Source organism: Lepus europaeus, chromosome 20, assembly GCF_033115175.1.
Source record: "Lepus europaeus isolate LE1 chromosome 20, mLepTim1.pri, whole genome shotgun sequence".
NCBI classification, from domain to species: Eukaryota; Metazoa; Chordata; class Mammalia; order Lagomorpha; family Leporidae; genus Lepus; species Lepus europaeus.
This window is the reverse complement of record NC_084846.1, coordinates 58070413-58091197: the sequence shown is the minus strand read 5'-3', so window position 1 is coordinate 58091197 and position 20785 is coordinate 58070413. Positions and strand designations below refer to the sequence as shown.

At 39.7% G+C, this 20785-nt stretch overlaps 1 protein-coding gene and 1 pseudogene across 1 annotated transcript in view; one reads left to right on the top strand and one right to left on the bottom strand.

Annotated features, from left to right (window-relative positions):
* The window catches only part of ZNF804B (zinc finger protein 804B), a 504210-nt gene that overhangs the window by 121369 nt on the left and 362056 nt on the right, over nucleotides 1-20785 (top strand). The window lies entirely within an intron of this gene.
* On the bottom strand, nucleotides 7594-8353 carry LOC133749548 (BAG family molecular chaperone regulator 1-like; annotated as a pseudogene).

Below are 20785 nucleotides of genomic sequence, written 5' to 3'. Positions count from 1 at the left end.
GGTATTGATCTGATTTTGGGTGAACAATACAATATTGCAAAAATCTAGTTAAAAAGATGAGCATATCAGATAATTAAGTCCAGCAGTATACCATTTCTTATTAGAGAATTTGCATTTCCCCTTTGAATAGTTTATCTTCCCTAAGTCAGATGGTATTAAAAATGCATATGTATAAAGAACAGCTATGGATAATTTTATAACATATTAGATATGGGCAATCTATTGAAAAGAAAAAGTCTATTAGGAATTGTATCTCCTGTTGACTTCTTTCAGAAATTAGATTTTGACTTTTCATAAGCTTTCTTAGGATTACTTACCAGAATATCTAAATTATTTTTCATAGTTGATTCTGTAGCATATAAAAGCTGCCTAATGTGTTTACACCTGATGAAACATTATAATGAGATTGGAAATTAATGTGCTTATATTGGGTGCAATAAAATGATGCATTATTAATTATACTAGCACTGCCACTAAGAAAATAAAGTGTTCTTTTTATTGAATTTTCAGGTTAACCTTTTGCTCAGAAATGTATTATTAGAGAAAAGATTTTTAAATGAGATACCTGAATAATCTTATATCTATCCTTCTCAGAAATTTGAAGCATTTTGGTGACTTTCCATTAATCACTGATACATATATCTTGAAATTGACCCTGAAGTTTTAAAAACAATATAGAGGATCAGTTAGTTCCAGATAATTATATTTATAGTAATGTTAGCACAAATAGACATGTAATTCTTTTTTAAATGCTGAAAAAATGTCTGTTTAGAATTAGCCAGCTGGACTCAGTTCAGATGGTCCCGGTTTTGTTGGCCACATCCAAAGCATCATCATCAGTTGCCAGTTGGACCTAGGCCGCCTTCCCCCCATCAGGCCTGATCAGGGTGTTGGCTTTGGCTACATCAGTGCCAGAGAGTTTCTCCACAGCTTGCTTGATCCCATGCTTCTTGGCCTTGACATCCGTAACGAGCAGCTGTGTGTTGTCTTGTGTCTTCACAGCAGACTCAGTGTTCAGGGAGCTTGATGGTGGCATAGTGGTCAAGCTTGTTTCTCCTGGGGGCTCTCTGCAAAGGCTATCTGGGCTGTTGCCAGAGGTGTAGTGTCTTGGGCTGCAGGAATGTAGGTAACATGTGGTTGGTCTTTGTGTGTGGCTGTGGACGCTTTTAGGCACTGCCTTCTTGTCTTTCCAAGTCTTTGCTTTGGCGGTGGCTTTCAGAGGGGAAGGAGCTTCCTTGTTCTCCTTCAGTGCCATCCTAGGGAAAAGCAGCAGCAGTTGAAACATTTATCCCAAAGTGCTAGGTGACATTTGAGAGGATTTGTAGTGAGAGTAGATGGTTTAGGATAGACTTTTGTTCTGGAAATTTTCTGCTCTAAGTTAAAAGGAAAAGTACAAGTTGGGGTTGGTGTTACCCAGAGGCCCTGCCTGCCAACAGACATCTGCTACTGTATACTGTTTGGTAAATGAACTGGGCATTAACTGTTGTCTGACCTATGGAAACCCTAATATTGTTTGTAGTCATCCACTTTGATGGTGTGACAATGGCTTGGATTACATTTAATGGGAATTCTTTCCTACTACCCTTAAAATGTCTCAAGTCTCAAGAACATTAAATTCCTCCTGGTCACCTTTGGCTGGAACTTTGTTCTTGTATTTCTCTCACTTCAATGCCTCAGTTGGCTAGGGGATGACCAGATAGCTTGTGAAACATAACCGGATGTGTCTTTGAGGGTACTTCTAGAAGAGACAGGCAGTATGGTCAGGCAACACCCAGTCCTTCTGTTAGGACCCTACAGAACAAAAGGCAGAGGAGAGGCCAGTACCTCCCTCCCTCCTCTGGAGCTGGGAAATCCATCTTCTCTTGACGTTGGATCTCAGAGCTCTATGTTGTTGAGACATTGGGTTCTGAGACATGTACCAGCATCTCCCCTTGTTCTCAGGATGTCAAGACTGGTTGAATGTTACCACTAGTTGTCCTGGTCCTCCAGCTTGCAGGTGAGCTATGGTGGGACTTCTCAGTCTCTATATTCTTGCGAGCCAATTCAGTTTAGAGTTTGGCTTTCTCATTGATAGTTTTCTCTGATATGAGTTAACCTCTGCTACATTCACATCCTCCACAACTCTGATCAAAGGCACTTTCTTCCTCTTTGTCGCTGTACTTTCCTCACCTATAAAATTCTCTCTAGGGAGATAGGGAGGGTAGGGTGGGAATTATCAGGTTCTTAAAATACATGAAATTTGTTACCTTCATATATATTTTTAATTCTCTATTATCTTAATTAGAGAAGTTGAGCTCTTTTAGTTTGTTTTTCTAAACCATTCCCTGAGAATCATAACTTGAAGACACCATGAAATGTAGTTTACAGTATATTGCTGTGTAATGAAATATTCCCCATCCCTTAGTGGCAGAAGTCACTTAAATGAGTTGAGTGAAGCAGCCAACAGTTAACTTGCTGCATTGTGCTTGTCAGCCCTGCTTCGTCAGAAAATGAGTGTTTTATCTGCTTTCATGGTTCGGTGGCACAGGTAAACCAAGCCTAGCACAGTCTCCGGTGTATAAGCAAGCTCAGTGTGTGTTTGTTCTCTTCCCCTTTTCCCCATGTGGGCAATTCCTTCTCCATCTTCCTCCTGTCCACCTCATTCTCATGCCTCCCCACTCTGTTGCTCAAACAATCTCCATGTAATTTTCTCCTGTGAGAGCACAGATGATATGCAGGGTCTTGTTTGACCTCCTTGTCTGTGGTTATCTGTACTTAAGAGGCCTGCATTTCACAGTATGGAGTTGACACTCTCTCATACCCAGATGCCATTTTATTTACCTCTTCCCTCCCCCCGGCTTACTGTGTAACCACAATATCCTATAGTTGTTCACAGAGTGTCACTTGCTCTTACATCTCTGGATTGTTTATGGGATTGCTTACTCAACAGTTACTCATCACTTACTTTTGACACCTGCCCACTGTTAACTTTCCCTAACATCCAAGAGTGTTTTAAGTTCTGTTTTATCTCTGTTTCCAGAAAAACTCATTATGCTAAGCACTTACTGTGTTGGATTATTATTCACATAGTCTTTTTCTATATCATGTATTCCTTATTCCAACTATATTAAAAGTGTGAAATGTATTTTTTTCCTTGTAGTCTAACATTGAACCTAATAGAATGCTATGCTACTCATGATCACTACTGTTCTTACTGATAGGATAGTCTTGGGACAGACAGAAGCCAGGATTTAAAGATGTTCCTGACAGGTGTTTCCATGGGAGCTCATGGTTCCCACCATACTACTCAGGTGAATTATAATCATATTTCTTGCGATTCTACTTCTGTTATTTCCTTAGCATCTTAGAGTTCCTGTTGTTCTGGGCCCATTGGGCAAATAAAGCAGCCTTTAATTGTGTCTTTCTGGAGTATAATGTAAGCTCACAGCTTGGAACTCAGTGAACGAACTATCCGTAGCACCTGATCTGTGATCTTAATCACCCTTTCTATCCATCTCTTTATCCCCAAATAATTTGGTTGATTTATAAATGATTGTATTCAGAATATGTAGATATTCTAAAGCCAAACAAGATACCTAAATTATCTTACTATTTCTGTTTGGCTTCCTATATAGACACTGAAATGACAAAAACTAAAAGGTCAGCACTTGAACCAGCTGGTAGTTAGCCCATCTCACCTTAATCTCTCTCCACAAATGGACAGCTCCAATCCCCACTTCTGAGCTGTTCATTCCTTGGAATCCTCTGTTGTTATTTGTTGGCTGTACCAATCGGCACCACTGTTACGGCACGTTCTAAGAAATACAAGTCCTTTTCTTGTACCCCAATTGTGAATATTGATCATAATTGTATTATATCTAGTTTACGTTTTAAAGATCATTAGCCTTTGTGTAAGCTTATTGTAAAAATGAGGACGTATTTCTATTCATAACCTCTCATACATTCTCCTCACCCCACAAGTCTACCTAGTCTCTGTAAACATGGACAGACATGGTGCCGACATTGTTTTACATATACATGTATGGGCATAGTCTTTAAAACTCACATACATCTGAGACTTGTCATTTCAATAAAAATATATTTTAGAAGCTTTCAGGGCTTGTACATACATATCACATTTTCTTTACAAGATCTATATTAGCTATTTATATAAATCTATCAATTCCCTATTGATAGATATCATGATATCCAAATAATGTGAAAAATTTAGTTTGATATTTTGTTACTTGATAACATGAAGTTGTGTTTCCAATGATATATTAATCATTTCTAATGATTGCTATTTTAATAATTTATGCATTAATTACATGTATAAATGATGTATACATTTGCAGTTTGCTTTCTACATTTTAGAGATGTTACGTATCATTTAATTCTCAAACATAATGTTAGATGCTATATAGCAGCTAACACACTTGAAACATTTTGTCTCAAACAGAAAAGTGTAAGATTCATTATTGATCATATATACCATATGGAAACATATTGTTTTCTGTAATAAGGAAGATTTTCTTGCTTAGGTAGAGTTATAGTGTTTCCATTATGCACTGTATTATAGTGGAGAGGTTAGGCGTTAACCCCTGATTCTGTTTATAATTGGAGATACAGAGAAAATGTTACTTAAAATATAATGAAAGATATCTTATTATAACCTCATTGTCAGAACTCTAAAAAGTTATAGTGACAGGTCATTTTATAATACATATTTGAATTAGAAGTAATTAAAAATTTATATACAGATAATAGAATCCTTGTTAGTAAACTGATCATATTACCTTGACAAAGTGCAGAGTATTGTTTATGAATAATTACTGTGTTTTCATCTGAACTCTTTTTAGAATTCTCAGGTTTTTTATTTATTTATTTATTTTTTTTTGACAGGCAGAGTGGACAGAGAGAGAGAGAGAGACAGAGAGAAAGGTCTTCCTTTGCCATTGGTTCACCCTCTAATGGCCGCCACGGTAGCGCGCTGCGGCCGGCGCACCGCGCTGTTCCGATGGCAGGAGCCAGGTGCTTATCCTGGTCTCCCATGGGGTGCAGAGCCCAAACACTTGGGCCATCCTCCACTGCACTCCCTGGCCACAGCAGAGAGCTGGCCTGGAAGAGGGGCAACCGGGACAGGATCGGTGCCCCGACTGGGACTAGAACCCGGTGTGCCGGCTCCACAAGGCGGAGGATTAGCCTGTTGAGTCACGGCGCCGGCCTATTTATTTTTTTTGGCAGGCAGAGTGGATAGTGAGAGAGAGAGAGACAGAGAGGAAGGTCTTCCTTTTTGCCGTTGGTTCACCCTCCAATGGCCGCTGCAGCCGGCACATCGTGCTGATTCTCTTGGTCTCCCATGCGGGTGCAGGGCCCAAGGACTTGGGCCATCCTCCACTGCATTTCCGGGCCATAGCAGAGAGCTGGCCTGGAAGAGGGGCAACCAGGATAGAATCCGGCGCCCCAACTGGGACTAGAACCTGGGGTGCCGGCACCGCAAGGCGGAGGATTAGCCTGTTAAGCTACAGCACCGGCCGAATTCTCAGTTTTATCTGGTGTATGTGATAGTAAATAAAAGTGTTAGTAGAGATTTTTACGAGTACAGCTTCTGTGTGGACATAAGTTTTCACATCGGTTGGGTAATACCTAGTAGCACCCAAGCTAGATTAAACTGTAACACTATATTCATCTATAAGAAATTGCCAAATATTCCTCTAACAGGGCTGAATCATTTCCATATTCTCACTCTTGTCACACTGTGTTCTTACGTGTAATTGGTGCTGTCAGATTTTTGGATTTTGGTCATCCTATGTGAATGTAGTAGATTTCTGTGCATTTTCACCTCATAGGATATATCATTAGCAATTTATTGCTTAATTTGTTTTTAAATTTTATGAATGGAGCCATGTTGTGTGGTGACTTTTATGGTTATATTTGTTGATGCATATAGTGCATTCTATTGTATAAAAATCCAGTGTATATGTTGTATATTAAAACATTTTATTTGCATGTACTTTCCAATTGTTAATAATATTTGAATAATATTTTTCAGTGAAATAATGTAAATGTTGGATTTCTTCCTATATTAGCATGACCTTTTGTTGTCATTGTTACTAGTGCCTTTTTTTACTTGTTAAAATCTTATCAATTATCATACTTATTTATCTAGTTATTTTTCGTCCTTTTCATAGGATATAGCCTTCTTGAAGACAGAGATTATTACTTGTGTTATTTACTGAAATATCACCCACAACGCTAGCATATAATATTTAAGAGAATGAATGATATTTAAGAAAATGAATGATAGGAATAAGATTGACTTTTGCATGCTATTCTAATATTAAGGTGAAACATCTTAATAACTTTTCTTAGTTTTGTTCCTTCCCATTAAATTCTGGATATGCTTATTTATGCTGTAACTATATTGAGGCTGTTACATCATGGCATACACATTGGGTATTTTTCTCTCTTTGCATTGTATTGAAATTTAGTCACTATTTATTACTAGCAAAGATTTCCATTAAACTCTGTTTTCCCCAAAACCAGTAATAGCCACACCCATTTTATTTTATCTGACTGCTACATCACTTTCTACACTTCGATCTAAACTTTGTGTGTTTTATGCATATGTCTGTTAATCGCTGACCTCTTTATAATCCAGTCTGATAATTTCTTTGATCTGAAGGATTTATTGCCTTCATTTTTACTGAGATTATAGGTTTAGTTGAGTATTTTCTACTATATATTTGTCCTGATTTTTCTAAGTTGATTTTTTATTAACACTTTTGGCTTTTATTATTCCATTTTCTTCCTCTGTACTATTCTTTTTTTTTTTTTTTTGATGGTGGACATACAAACTTTTTAATAGCAACGGGGAGAGGGAGGATCTACAAAACGGACAAGAACAACCTTGAGGGAAATAATAGCACTCATGAGGGCACAGGGCCCAGACGCCTTTGAAGGAAGCACATGTCACTCCTGAGAAGCTTCTGGTCGGTGCTGGTCTCACCGCCTGCTTTACTCCCTGGCTCCCCGCCTCAGCCCTTCCTAAGCCACGGCTTTGGCCTTGTTTCAAGCAGAGACTCAGTCAGCACCGGATTCTGACCTGCTGCGTGGGGACGAGGAAATCCATCCATCACAAGTCTCAGCCAGGAATGGGCCTGACGTCATGGCCTGGGGCTGCGCAGGGTCTGTAAACCAACAACCCAGCCAGGCGTGAGGGACACCGGGACTGCCTGTGTGGTGAACACCCATTCCATGCCATTGTCAGCATTCCTGAGTGGCTACAACCTTCTGGTGATTCTGCTTTTCCATCTGTGAGACTATGGGATCACCTGGGCAAGAAAGCTCTTGTGTACCTGAAGGCCAGGAGAGCCTATAAACCGGGAGCTCTCCCCAGCCCATAGAAAGCACCCAGAAGTCACCAGAGCTGGGAAAGTTGGGCAGAGAATGCCTTTTTCAGAAAAGGTGGGCTGCTGGACAGCACAGCCACTCAAAGACACAGGGGAAAACAGACAGGAGCTCTGACTTAAGACTGCGAAGACACTTTTTCACTGAGAACTGGCGTAGGGGGAGGAAAATTGGCAACTGGCCAATTGCCCCTGGCAGCCCGGGGGAAAATCAGGCCACTTCCATTCCAGAGAAGCTGGTGGCACTGTTCTTCCGGGTAGCACAGCTCCTCTTCAGGGCACATCACTCAGCCAAGGCCAAGTTTGTAGACTGGATCCTCTCAGTTTCCTGGCAATGTTCTGCTCCACTGTGTCACACTCAGCTAGGAATGCCTGGATCTTCTTCACCAAACCCTTCTTTTTCAGTCTACTGTCTTTGAAATTTTCTGGTAGGATCAGGGTGTCAATTTCCTTCGAAATCTTCATAAAATGCTCAATTGTGGCTTTTACTCTCCTATCAAGTTTGCTGAGAGCTTCAGCTTGCAAATCCTGGCCAGAAAACCCTGTTGGATTCCACGAAGTTCTTTATTGAACTCTTCTAGTTGGCTGGCTATCTTCTCCACAGACTTCTCCAAATCCTTCAACTTCTTTAGTTCAACCTCTTCCTCTGGACAGTTCTTTTCCCCAATTCACATGACCCGGCAACCGTTTTGTATTCCAAGTACTGACAATGGTGTCTCCATTTCCTTCAGAGATTTTCCCTTAAATATGAGTTTCTGGAAAGGCAGTGGAACCCCTATGGCCTCTTCAACAACCTGGGCCAGGTCTTGGACAATTGGTTCTGGTTCGCTGCTGCCCTGCTGAGGGGTGACATGAAGGTCATGCTTCTCATTGCTGTGGGTGACGGTCACGCTGAGCCCGGCTGCCGCCATTTCCTCGGTCCCGGTCACCTCCTCCGCCTGGATCACCTCGTCTAGGGTCATCTCCTTGGCCGAGGGCGCCTCCTCGATCTGGGGCGCCGGGGGCCCAGCTGGCCCCGGTTGCCTCGCGATCTAGCGCCCTGTCCCGCAACCCTGCCCGGCTCCTTCCCACCCCTCCTTGGCCTACCGGATACGCCCCTCAGAGCCCCCGGCTCTTGACCCGCCTTATCCGCTCCCTCAGTACTATTCTTACAGATAGTCAATCTCTCTGTTTTTGGTGTTAAACATGCACAATAAAAACATCTGGGTTAAATATACCAAAGTCTCAAGTTAAACAGTATCTTTATAATCTTTATCTTCAGTGGCCCTACTCCTAACTTAAATGCTTTTATTTTCTTGTGTTCCTATGTGCGTGGATAAATACATATATATGTAGATATTTATACATACAGTTAAAATTTTATTTATTTGAAAAGCAAAGAGACAGACAGTGATCTTCATCTGCTGATTGACTCCTCAGATGGCCTCAACAGCTGGGGCTGGGCTAGGCCAAAGCCAGGAGCCAGGAACTGCATTTGGGTTACTTATGTGGGTGGCAGGGTCTCATATATTTGGGCCATTATCCTCTGCCTTCCCAGGTGCACCTGCAGGGAACTTGACTGGAAATGTTGGAGAGACTTGGCTTGGCTCTTCCATAAGGGATGCAGGAGTCATAAGCCATGGCTTAACCTCTGTTTCACAGCACACATCTTGAATTTTATGCATAGTTATAAATTTTCATACCACAAATACAGCATCGTTATTAGGTTGGCCTTTATTTAGATTTACATACTTTCTAATTTCTATGATTGCTCAAGTCTTTCCTTGCATTGTAGGCCTTGCTTCTTGGGTAATTTCTTTATTCTTGAAGTAGAGATTTAATGTGCTGCTGTAGGGAATATCCATCTTATGCATTTATTTATAAGCAGTTTGTGTTTGAAAACATCTTAATATCTGTTCTCACTTATAAATAAATAGTGGTATCAGAGTATATCTCTTTATCAACAGCAAGTGGCTTTTTCATTCCATTGTCTTCTGGCTCTGTTGATGTTGAGAAGTCATTGTTAAGTGTGAGCCCTTTGTATGGAGTATTTTTTTTTCTCTACTTCCTTTTGTAAGTTCTACAGCCTCACCTCCATTTGTCTCACTGTAGACATTTTAAATTGATTTTTCTTTCCCGGTGTTCATTTGGCTTCTTTTAAAGGTAAATCATATCATCCATCAATTAAGGAAAGTTCTAGCCACTATTTCTGTATAAAACTTCTCTCTTGTCCCCTCTCTCTTTCTGTATTTTTGTTAAATTTCTGTATCTTCCATCTCTGACCACTTTGTTTCTGGGAACACACAATAGTGATAACGCCTATGTGGAATCAGTAGAAAGAGAATTTCAAATTGAGTATTTTGAACCATAGAGGTGGTGTTATAGTTGCCAGTTTGGTTAGATGCTGAAATGTGATTAGAAGTTCATGGCACTGTGGCATAGCAGGTAAAGCCACGGCCTGCAGTGCTGGTTTCCCATATGGGCACTGGTTTGAGTCCCAGCTGCTCTGCTTCCTATCCAGCTCTCTGCTGTGGTCTGGGAAAGCAGTAGAAGATGGCCCAAGGCCCTGGACCCCTGCACACATGTGGGAGACTCAGAAGAAGCTCCTGGCTCCTGACTTAGGATCAGTGCAGCTCTGGCTCTTGTGGCCATTTGGGGAGTGAACCAAAGGGTGTCTCTGTCTCTCTCTTTCTCTCTTTCTCTCTCTCTCTCTCTCCCTCCCTCCAAATAAATAAAATTTTTAAGAAAAGAAAGTTCATAGCAGAAACTTTGAAAAATAATTCTTCTTTCATTGTCTTCCTTATCAGAATTAATTTTTTTAAAGATTTTTTTTTGAAAGGAAGAGTTAGAGAGAGGGGAGAGATTTCCATCTTTTAATTTTTTGGTTCACTTACCAAATGGCCACAGTGGCCAGGGTTGGGCTAGGCTAAAGCCAGGACCAAGGAGTTTGTTCTGGGTCTCCCAGGTGAGGATATGTGGCCAGGTACCTGGAGGCATCTGCTGCTTTCCAAGGCATATTAGCAGGAAGCTAGATCTAAAGTGGAGCCACTAGGATTGTAATTGGTGCTATGTGGGATGCCAGCATTGCAGGTGGTGGCTTAACCTGCTATGGAACAACGCTGGCCTCATCACAGTTAATCAATAAATTTATTTTGCCCAGTTTATTTCTAGGGGGTATTGCCCTTTGTGGGGTTTATATGGGGTTTCAAAGGTAGTTTCAAATTTAACCTATTTGCTGATGTTCCAGGTTTTGCTTCCTGTTCCCCAATCACTTTGGTCATTATATTCTAGAATCTAGGTCAACAGCTATCAGATGATAACTCCAGGATAAAAGCCAGTTCTAGCATTTGCTTATCATACAGGTTTCCATATTACAGTTTTTGGCCCCTAAAGAATATAGTTGCTTTCTTAACACCTAAGCTAAGAATTATAAAGGACATTTCAGAAATAGGACATTTATTGGGATATGCTCATCTGAACATTTACCAACCATATGGACTTCTATATATATTTTAAATTTCATTTTGAGATATGAACCTTTTTTATGTATGCCCCTTTAAAATTTTTAATATTGATATCTGTATTAACATATTTATAAAATGCACAACCTGTTCACCTCAAATTTCAAAAAAATGTACATTACATAATTATTAACATATGAATAAAATGTCAAAAACTTTATAGTAGAAAGTATATTATCATACTATAATCTGACACAGTACTTATGAAAATGGAGTGTTGAATTAAATACAATCCAACTTAAAGTGTAGCAACTGAAGGGTAAAAGGCACAGAGAAATTGACAAGAGGAATACTCGGTCACAAACTCTCTGGCATTGAGTCTGAAAAGTGGTGTGTCCCATGGGTCTCCATTTGTGCAGGGGGACACTTAGGAGAGTGAAACAGAAGCTTCCAGTACTTGGTAAAATGCTAGAAACAACAATTACTGGTTATTTCTCATGTTTATTCCTAATATCCACAATATAATTTGAAATCAACATTCTTGAAAACTATTATTTTAGGAATTTGGAAAAGGAATGAAGCATTCCAATGATTTCTTTTATATAAGGAAAAACATAGAAATAGCTAAGTTTATTATTAATATATCTTTGAAATAAGCAGTGTATCTTGCTCTTTTTTTATCTCTCTTTCCCAAATAGACCTTTTACAGGTACTGCAAGATAGTTTTAAGTAGAACATTATAGCAAGTTTCTCAATCATAGTCTTAATAGGGGTAAATGGAAAAACTCAGCATTGATAATTTTTAATCTCCTTATTTTACTTGTAAAATCCTAAGGAAAAAGCATTAAACAACAGTTCAGCAAAGAATGGAGATTACCAGGATATCTTTAAAGAGGGATAAATGAAGTGGTAAATATATATATATAATAGAAAAGTATCAAGGAATAAATGACCTATCCAGTCACAAAAAGACGTGGGGGTATTAAATGTATGTTGCTAGTTGAGAAGTTTTAGTTTGGAGAGGTATAAACTGTGTTGTTTCAACTGTGTGAATTTTGGAAAAGACAAAAATGTAGAGTTGAAAAATTGATCAGCTGTTTCCAGGGGTTTAGGGAGAGAGGAGAATGGCACAGATGAAATGAGAACTTTTTGGAGCAGTGACACTACTCTGTACCATACTGAACTGTTGGGTACATGCATAGCACTAAGGTATTTTTCAGTATTTCTAGAACTATATCACACAAAGAGTGAACCTTAATGTATGCACTAAAATATCAGTTGGGATTGCAGGATGATGAAAGAATCTAACTATATTTTAATGCATAAAACTACCTTGCTGAAGGGGGTATATAGTTTTTATTTAACTTTTCTAAAAAGTGACAAGTAATTGGGGGAATTCATGGAGACTGTAAGGCTAAAGACAAAAGGTACTGAACGTAATTATTCAGCTATAACTGGTAAAGTGACTTCTTATAGTAATGTAAGGTAACACTTCTGAAATCACGAATGTGTACGTGGAGATGGACAATACAAGGCAGTGGCTGGCAGAAGATAGGCACCACCGGGTTATTGTTGTAGAGCGACTGTCATAAAGCAAGGCAGGAGACTGGGTTGGACCTTGTGAAGCTGCTTTGGAGGTGGACTGTCAAGATTCTTACGTAGCTAATACAGATACAGCGGTGTGGGTATACGTTTTTATAGCTGTATTTCAGTGTGCACGTGGATTTGTGTGCACATATTTCCTGCCTTGGGCTCCTGAGGGGGCCTAGAAACAATAATACCACATTACTAACAAACATACTCAGCACAAGTATCTTGGTTTCTAATTCTGCTCTCCATTAAAGAAATGTGTTCTCCTTAGAAAAATGCCCAGTTAGAAGAATATGAAAAGACAATAGAAGACTATAGCAGCTTAAAGAACGAAGAAGTAAGGATATATCCACTAAAGAAAATAATGAGGGAGGCCAGTGTTGTGGTGTAGCAGGTAAAGCTGTCACCAGCAGTGCCTGCTTCCCAAATGGGCGCTGGTTTGTGTCCCAGCTGCTCTACTTCCAATCCAGCTTCTTGCTAATGTGCCTGGGAAAAGCAAGGGAAGGTGGCCCACAGGTGTTTGGGCCTGTGTCCTCAATGTGGGAGACTCTGATAAAACTCCTAGCTTCAGCTGGCCCTGTGTTGGCCTTTGCAGCCATCTGGGGAGTGAGCCAGTGGATCGAAGATCATATTCTTGAACACTCTCTCTCTTATACCTCTGACCTTGAAAACAAATAAATCTTTAATGAGAAAGAAAGAAAAGAATGAGGGTACTTCAAAGGGACAGTGGAGACAGCTGAGAGAGCTCCCAGTAGTCAAAGCAGGTAATAATTTAAGCAGCAAAATAGCCCATGTTGGATTATAATTGAAACTATAAAATGAATATCTATGAGTCCATATTAATGTAAGTAAATTATTGAATAATTAAATAAGGTGAGACACTTTTTTGTGCAGAAGAATTCCAAATATTTGGTGTAAATGCTGCCATCTGGAAAGTGAATTTTAACTCCAGACTCCTTATGTGTGGGTTGCACATGGTAATTTAATACTGAAGAGTAGAGTATTTTAAAGTTTGGAACAGAAAATTTTGTGTATTGTGGCAAAACCTGGACAATAGTGTATTAGCCAGATGATAAGTTGAAAGTGGTATGGATACCATGCATCCTTAATAAAGTGCCAAAACTGGCCCTTCATCTTGCTGGTCTTGCTGTCCAAAACTCAGCACCCCAGTCTAAGCATGGGCAGAAGATCTGACTGAATCCAAGTAAAGAATGGATTTAGTTAATAACAATGTGTCGATCAATCGCTTAGTTTGCTTCAAGCAAATCATACTAATGTAAGATGCTAGTGATGCAGACAAGATGGTGAGGCTACATGTGGACTCTGCTTTCTCTGCAATTCTTTTCAAAAGTGAAATTGATTTTAAACATTAAAAAAGATTGTTGGATCATGAAGCAAACTTCATGAGGGTAGTGGTGACTTTGGACTGAGTGGGAGGAGCATAATAATACACATAGATATGAAAAGGATCTGTGACACTTTATTCGATGAATGATGTTTTTATCTTTTATATTCATGTATACCTCATGCACCCTTTCTGATGGATGTCTTACGAATTTGTGTCAAGTAGCAATTACATGAAGAAGAAACAGCACAGAGGTGGAGATATGTTAAGGAGTAGTTTTGATGAGAGGTCTTTCTAGGAGGTGATGTTTACTTATTTGGCCAATGAAATAATTGGAATGCTGTCGTTATAATTGATTTGGAACTGAAGATGGAGTATGAAGCTGCAATTATATGTTGTGCTCAGTGCCTTCTAAGAGAAAAGTTTGAAAGGTCATCTTTCAGAAATGAGAAATTTCATTGGCAGGGCATTTGCAAGGGTACTCTCTAAGAATTATGCATATTAATTCTCCTCATAAAAGCAGATAATAATGCTCCTAGCGATGGTAATAATAACTGTAATTTATTTATGTCGATTATGAGCTAATCACAAGTTGACAGCTTTCCAGCTCTTCTCAGAGGCTGTGCACAGAGACTTGATAATCGAGAGATGCTCACTGAACTTTTATTGCTGTTAGTGTCCAGATGATTTTTACTTTCGCTGTGCAACCTGATGCCCACTTAAAAATATCCAAGCACTGACCCCCAGGACCTGTGAATAGGTGGACCTTTCCTGGCATCAGGGACTCTGCAGAGCTGATCAAGTTAAGGATCTCAAAATCATCACTTTAGCTTCCAGGTGTTAGGTGTGCCTCCTCCCTGTCCTTGATGTTTCTTCTGTAAGAAGCCAGGAGTTGTATCTGCAGTGATGCTGGTCTAGGTCCCTGCACAGGTCACAGGTTCCTGGAGGCTCCTTCTCCAGGGTTGTGGCTCCAGTGGTTCACATCATCGTGGACAGCTGTTCTGAGTGGTGGGCCGGGAATTCTTGAGGCATAACCACAGCTGTTTGCAGAATCAGCCACCTTTAACCCTTCAGTTCCAGTGTTGAGCCCAAGTTAACAGTGACAATGTTGATTCAACATTCCCACTCCCCAACTTACCATGAGATCTAGCCTGGGGCCCTTTCTTCAGATACCTTCCCAGTCCACTGTAGTTACTCCTGTCACATTGAGCAATGTAAGAAGAGACCAATCCTTCATTGTTAAGATCCTGAAAGTTTTATTCCCAGAATGGCTGGATTCTTTACATATTTTATATCTTAAATCCTTTTTCTCACACTCCCATGACCACCAAAAGAACCTAAAAAAGCCCAATACGTATCAGAAGTTTCTGGGGACAGTGGTTAGCTATCACCTTATAAGCCTACCATAATAAGGAAGCCTCTGCTGGAGGCTGGTGTTGTGGTGCAGCAGGTTAGGCTGCCGTGTGGGCTGTGTTGGAGTCTCGGTTCAAGTCCCAGCTACTAGGCTTCCATTTGAGCAACCCGATCATGTGCCGAGGGAAGCAGTAGATGATGGCTGAAGTACCTGGGCCCCTGCCACCCGTGTGGGACACTCCAGTGGAGTTTCTGGCTCTTGCCTCAGGCCTGTTCCGTTTCTGGCTGTTGCAGCCCTTTGGGGAGTGAAGCGGCAGCTGCAAGATCACTGTTGCTCTCTCACTCTTGCTCTTGCTCTCCCTCTCCTCCCTGCCCCACCCAGCTCTGACACTTTGAGCCCAATTTTAAAAAAATTTTTATTTTTTGACAGGCAGAGTGGACAGGGGGAGAGAGAGACAGAGAGAAAGGTCTTCCTTTTCCGTTGGATCACCCCCCAATGGCCGCTGCGGCTGGCACGCTGATCTGAAGCCAGGAGCCAGGTGCTTCTCCTGGTCTCCCATTTGGGTGCAGGGCCCAAGGACTTGGGCCATCCTCCACTGCCTTCCCAGGCTACAGCAGAGAGCTGGCCTGGAAGAGGAGCAACCGGGACAGACTCTGATGCTCCGACCGGGACTAGAACCTGGTGTGCCGGCACCACAGGTGGCGGATTAGCCTATTGAGCCATGGCGCCGGCCTACATGATTTCTAAAGCCATGCTTTGCTGGGCATTCTGTTTCATCTCACCCCACCCTTGGGTAGCTCTGATCAATCTCAAAGCTGACTTAGCATTGTCACCGTGTTCTCCATCCAGCTCACAGGCCCAGTCTTTCCCCATGCCCCAGCCAGTCTTCAGCTCCGCTCTCCACTTTGCAGTGTGTCCACTGTGTGGTTCTCTTCAAAGCAAACATCACGGATCACTTACTTTTTCACTTTAAAACCTTTCTTTTGCTTTCTTACTGTTGATGGGATCAGTGTGAACCTCCATCAGTTCAATAGAAGGTCCTGTGGTCTGTGGAGTAACTTTGCAGTCTCAGCTTCTGGCGTGACTGTCTCAGTAATGGAATTATACTTCTCTCACATGAACTGTTGTCCAAAGCATGTGCGTGCCAATAAAGGTTTATTTTTAAAAAGGAGGCAAAAATATGCAAGTCTTAGCTTTCTACATTGCTAGCTTACATATTTTATGAGATACAATTAACATATGGCTTTCAAATGTAGATTACAGTGAATCAGTGGTAAAACACTGAGTTTTATGTGACAAAACCTATTATGAACTGGTATTACTCAAAGCTCAAATTTCATCAATAATACAATGAGCTTAGTTTCCAAGGCAGTGTTTAACCTTGCAGGCTGAAAGTTCTGTTGGTTTTTTTTTTTTCCTTTTAAGATCCAGAAAAATAGAGGTTTAAAACATCAATTTTAGAACAACAGGATTATCTGGCACATTTACTTATAGAGGTTGGAATTTCTTTTTCATATACACAAGAAAGCAACAACATGTCTGTGAGTAAAGGAGGCCACATCTGGAGAAGTTTCACTGTGTTATGGAAGGTCACTCGGGAAACATCCTGTGTGCCTCCTCTGCTGGGTGTTACTCTCTCCAGTAACAATATGCAGATTTTACAATAAGTGCTTGTTAAATTCTTCAGTAAGGTAGTTCATTCAAATTACATTATTTAATATGATATATTATTCTATTAGTATTTAACTACAGTCTAGAAAAATATACCATTTAATTAAAAATATCAGAAATGAGCTACCAAATTGATTTTGTAAATAGTAGGTGATGGGCTATAGTTAAATAGAAAATAAGCAGAGATGTTGTAATGGAAATACTGCACCTTGCTATTGAATGTTAAAGTAGTTAGAAGGCAATTGTTCTTCCTTTTAGAATATGTTCATTTAATAACTATATTGTTAAGAATTATGTGATATCAGACCCCTTTATTATATGTATTTCAGCTAGGACTAAGTTAACGAATCCCTATACATTTAATAAAAAAAAAAAAAAACCACTACTTATGTTAACCATTCTCAAAGTTAATTTTACTATTTAACAATTCATATATGTGGAATTCGGTTGACGTTACCTGTATGTTTTCAGTTTCTGCGCTTAATTTTGTCTAACTGAGATGTAGTGTCAGTTGTTATTCTGTGGTCCAACAATTGGGTCATGTAGTCAACAAATAAAAATTCCTCCCCATCAAAAATTTTGATAGCCAATTCCTATACAAGGGGAGAAAAACAAATTATGACTCTTAACCCTGTTTCAGAATTGGTGAATTATAACTAGGTGCACATTTATCTGAAGAACAGGTTTTTTACCAGTAAATAAATGAAAAAAAATTATGAAAAGAAACAAATCTGGAAAGCGAAGCAGTTCTAGTGGGAAAGCAAAGCAGGGCTTATGAAGAAGTGGCAGGAGTCAAGGGAGAAATTGGTACTGGGGTCCTCCTCTGGTCTCTGGCCCCCCTGGGGAAGTCTACTCACCTTAGTTGAACTCCTTAATACATCTACAAGGCAATTAGATGCTTTGCATATTTACACCTGCATTGTCTCACTCCAGGTCTCTGTTAGCTGTAGAAAAGAGACAGAAGGAAGTAATTCAAGGAAACTGAAAGATTTTAGGGAAAACTTTGAGATATGGAAGAAAAAGCAAGTGTCATCCAAAGTGTGGAGTGGAAATAGGGGTAAATAAAGAGATAGGAGGTGAAATTTCAAAGATGTAAGGCAGAAAAGAAAGGACATTTAAAACAATGTTTATTCTAATTTTTTGAAAAGCAAGGAAGAAGAGGGGAAAAGAGAGACAGAAAATGAATGAATGAATGAATATGAATCTCCCATCCAAGGGTTCACTTCCCAAATGCATGCAACAGTTGAGGCTAGGCCAGGCTGAAGCCAGGAGGCAGAAACACTCAATCCAAATCTCCCAAGTGGGTAGCAGGGACCAGGTACTTTAACCATCAGTGGGTGGCAGGAACCCAAGTACTTTAACCATCTTCTGCTGCTTCCCAGTGTGTGTGTTAGCAAGAAGTTGGAATTAAGAGCAGAGCAGAGATTTGAACTCAGGTACTCCAGTATGAGATTTGGCTATGCCAAATTGGGGTGGGGTGGGGGGTCATCAGTGTGAGCCTCTTTCTCTCTCAAGAAAGTCTCACTGAATCTTTGAGTGTTGGCGTGGACTCACATCTTTCATCTGATAATGGAGCACTTTCAAATACGTGTATGAATGATGAAGTTGTAGATGTTACGTTGATATCACAAGTCTTTGAGCAGTGGGCCAAATCCCATGCTCATGCCTGATGACCTATTCTAATCCCAGAAGTACCTTTTCGAAGCTGGTTGGAGTCGTATTAAGTTTTCAACTAGATGAAAGCAAGCAGGGTAATTTTCCTCTTACTTAGTACTGGTTAACACTTCTGCCCTTTGCCTGCTGAAATAAGATTGATTGCTGCTTTGATGCATCATTAGAAAATTGCTATCAGACAACAAGCTACTTGGCATCATATAATTTTATAAGGTCTTGAAAAATATGAAGTAACAGCCTTATATTATACAATCTGTTTTCCTGACTGTTGAACCAAACAGAACTATGATGTCTTTGTTCAGATTACCCTATGTACCTATGGGGATGTTTGTATAGAAAGGACAATAACATCTAGGATTGACAAGAAAAGGATAAAAAGGATTTAGAAAAAGATACATTGCTTTGTATGGTTCCTTTCTCATGTTTGTTTTGTTCAATCAGAACGTCCCTCCAGTGTGTCTGCTGGGAATATGTATTTTCTTTGTTTTTGTTAGTTTTTGGTCACAAATGTTCTTTGCCCTGTCTTCAATAAAATGAACAATGGCTTTGGGAAGATAGGTTAAATCATACCAGTCATTTATTCTCTAGAATAAATAAGAAGGTAGGGACACAATAGAAGTGATTAAGAGAAGAAAATGATGCAAAATATGTAAAAAAAAAAATATGGGAATTGCAGATAGCATGTCAAAACAAATTAGATGAGTACAGTTAATTTATAAAAATAAATATGCTATGCTAATTAGATATATAAACTAAACTCTAAAATAGAAGAAATGCAGTTGTTATATTGCACCATGAAGGGATTTAATATAAGAAAACTTCATGACAAGAAAACCACATGTGATGAGAATACAGGAAAAAATGATCATTGAAGGTGCTGAAAATTGGTTGTATAGACTTTCTTTCTCTGCTGTTTGTCCTACTGCAATCTGTTCACATGGAAGGAGAGAGAATGGGAGTGGCGAATCGTGGACCGCCCCTGCGTAGATTTCACCAAGAGTAAAAGCACACGTCCTTGTAAATTCTGGCCAGGCTGACCCAGTCTGGCCTCTGTTGTCCCTCTGACCTCATTTTGTATCCTACCCTCTTCCTTGATTCTCCCTTCCCCTGTGCTGGCTTCCCTGGAGTTCTGGGAACATCCCCGGGCCACTTCTACCTCCCAGTGTTTCCTCTCTCCCAAGTCCTCTTCTCCCCTATAGCCTCAAGGCTCCTGTTCATTTCCTGCCAGTCTCCACTTGGTGAAGCCATCTCTGAATAAGAAATGCAGATGAGAAAACTGCTGCTTCGCTTTGTTATTCATAGCATTCACTACTCTGACATGCTATGTCTGATACCTCTCTTTCCTTACTAGAATGCCCGGGCTGAGTCAGCTCTGCGTTGTTCACTGCTGTCAGTCGTCTACAACAGTTTCAACACTTAGTAAAAATTCCATAAATACTGGGGAAATAAATTGACTAAGTGAAAGAAGGAGCATGGCATTCTAGATAGCACGCGTCTTTCATGCTTCCTTCAAACATGAGTCACTTGTATGTTGTGAATTTATATCCCTACCCAGCCATCATGAGTATATGACCTTATAACACACAGAACAACATTGTTAAAAGCTGTAATATTAATAAAGGCATTCTAATGATAGTAAAATGGAAGTCTCTAGTAATAGCTCAAAAGACATGATGTGAACCAACAATTATAAATGCTCAGTTAAACTGAAATCTTAACTAAAATTCAATGTATGCTTTTCTTTGGATTGGTTTATTTGATTCTTGAATTAAAATATTCAGCAATCATTATACATGATGAACCATTCAGATGCCTGAAAGACATATTTAAAAGGAAATGAATGAAAATATAGATATTGTGTCTGCGTTAGATTTTACTGACTTTAATATTCAAAGATTTATGTAAGCCAAAAACTGAAGCAATAGTTAGAAAATTCAAGAGTATCTGAAATGGGAGATATTTTTTTCATTTTGACTTATTAAATTTTCAATAATAAATTTCTATGAGAATTGGCCATTCTGCACTGCACATTGTGCTAAGTTTTGTGGAAGAAAGCCCAGAGAAACACATGCATTGTTGAGGAATGTTCAGGACACTCCTCTATGGGTTTAGACAGACCAGTGGGCCAATATTTATGATCAGGCTAATAATTCCTGCAACAGAACCATAAAAATGTATACATGTGATGTACTTTGCACTCTAGATGGTCTTTGTGTTTTTATATCTTCCCTATTAGAAAGCTAAAATATGTGTGAAATAGCATTCTATACAATTACTCAAAAAATAATTTAATGAAATATTTTTAGAAATTTGTGACATATTT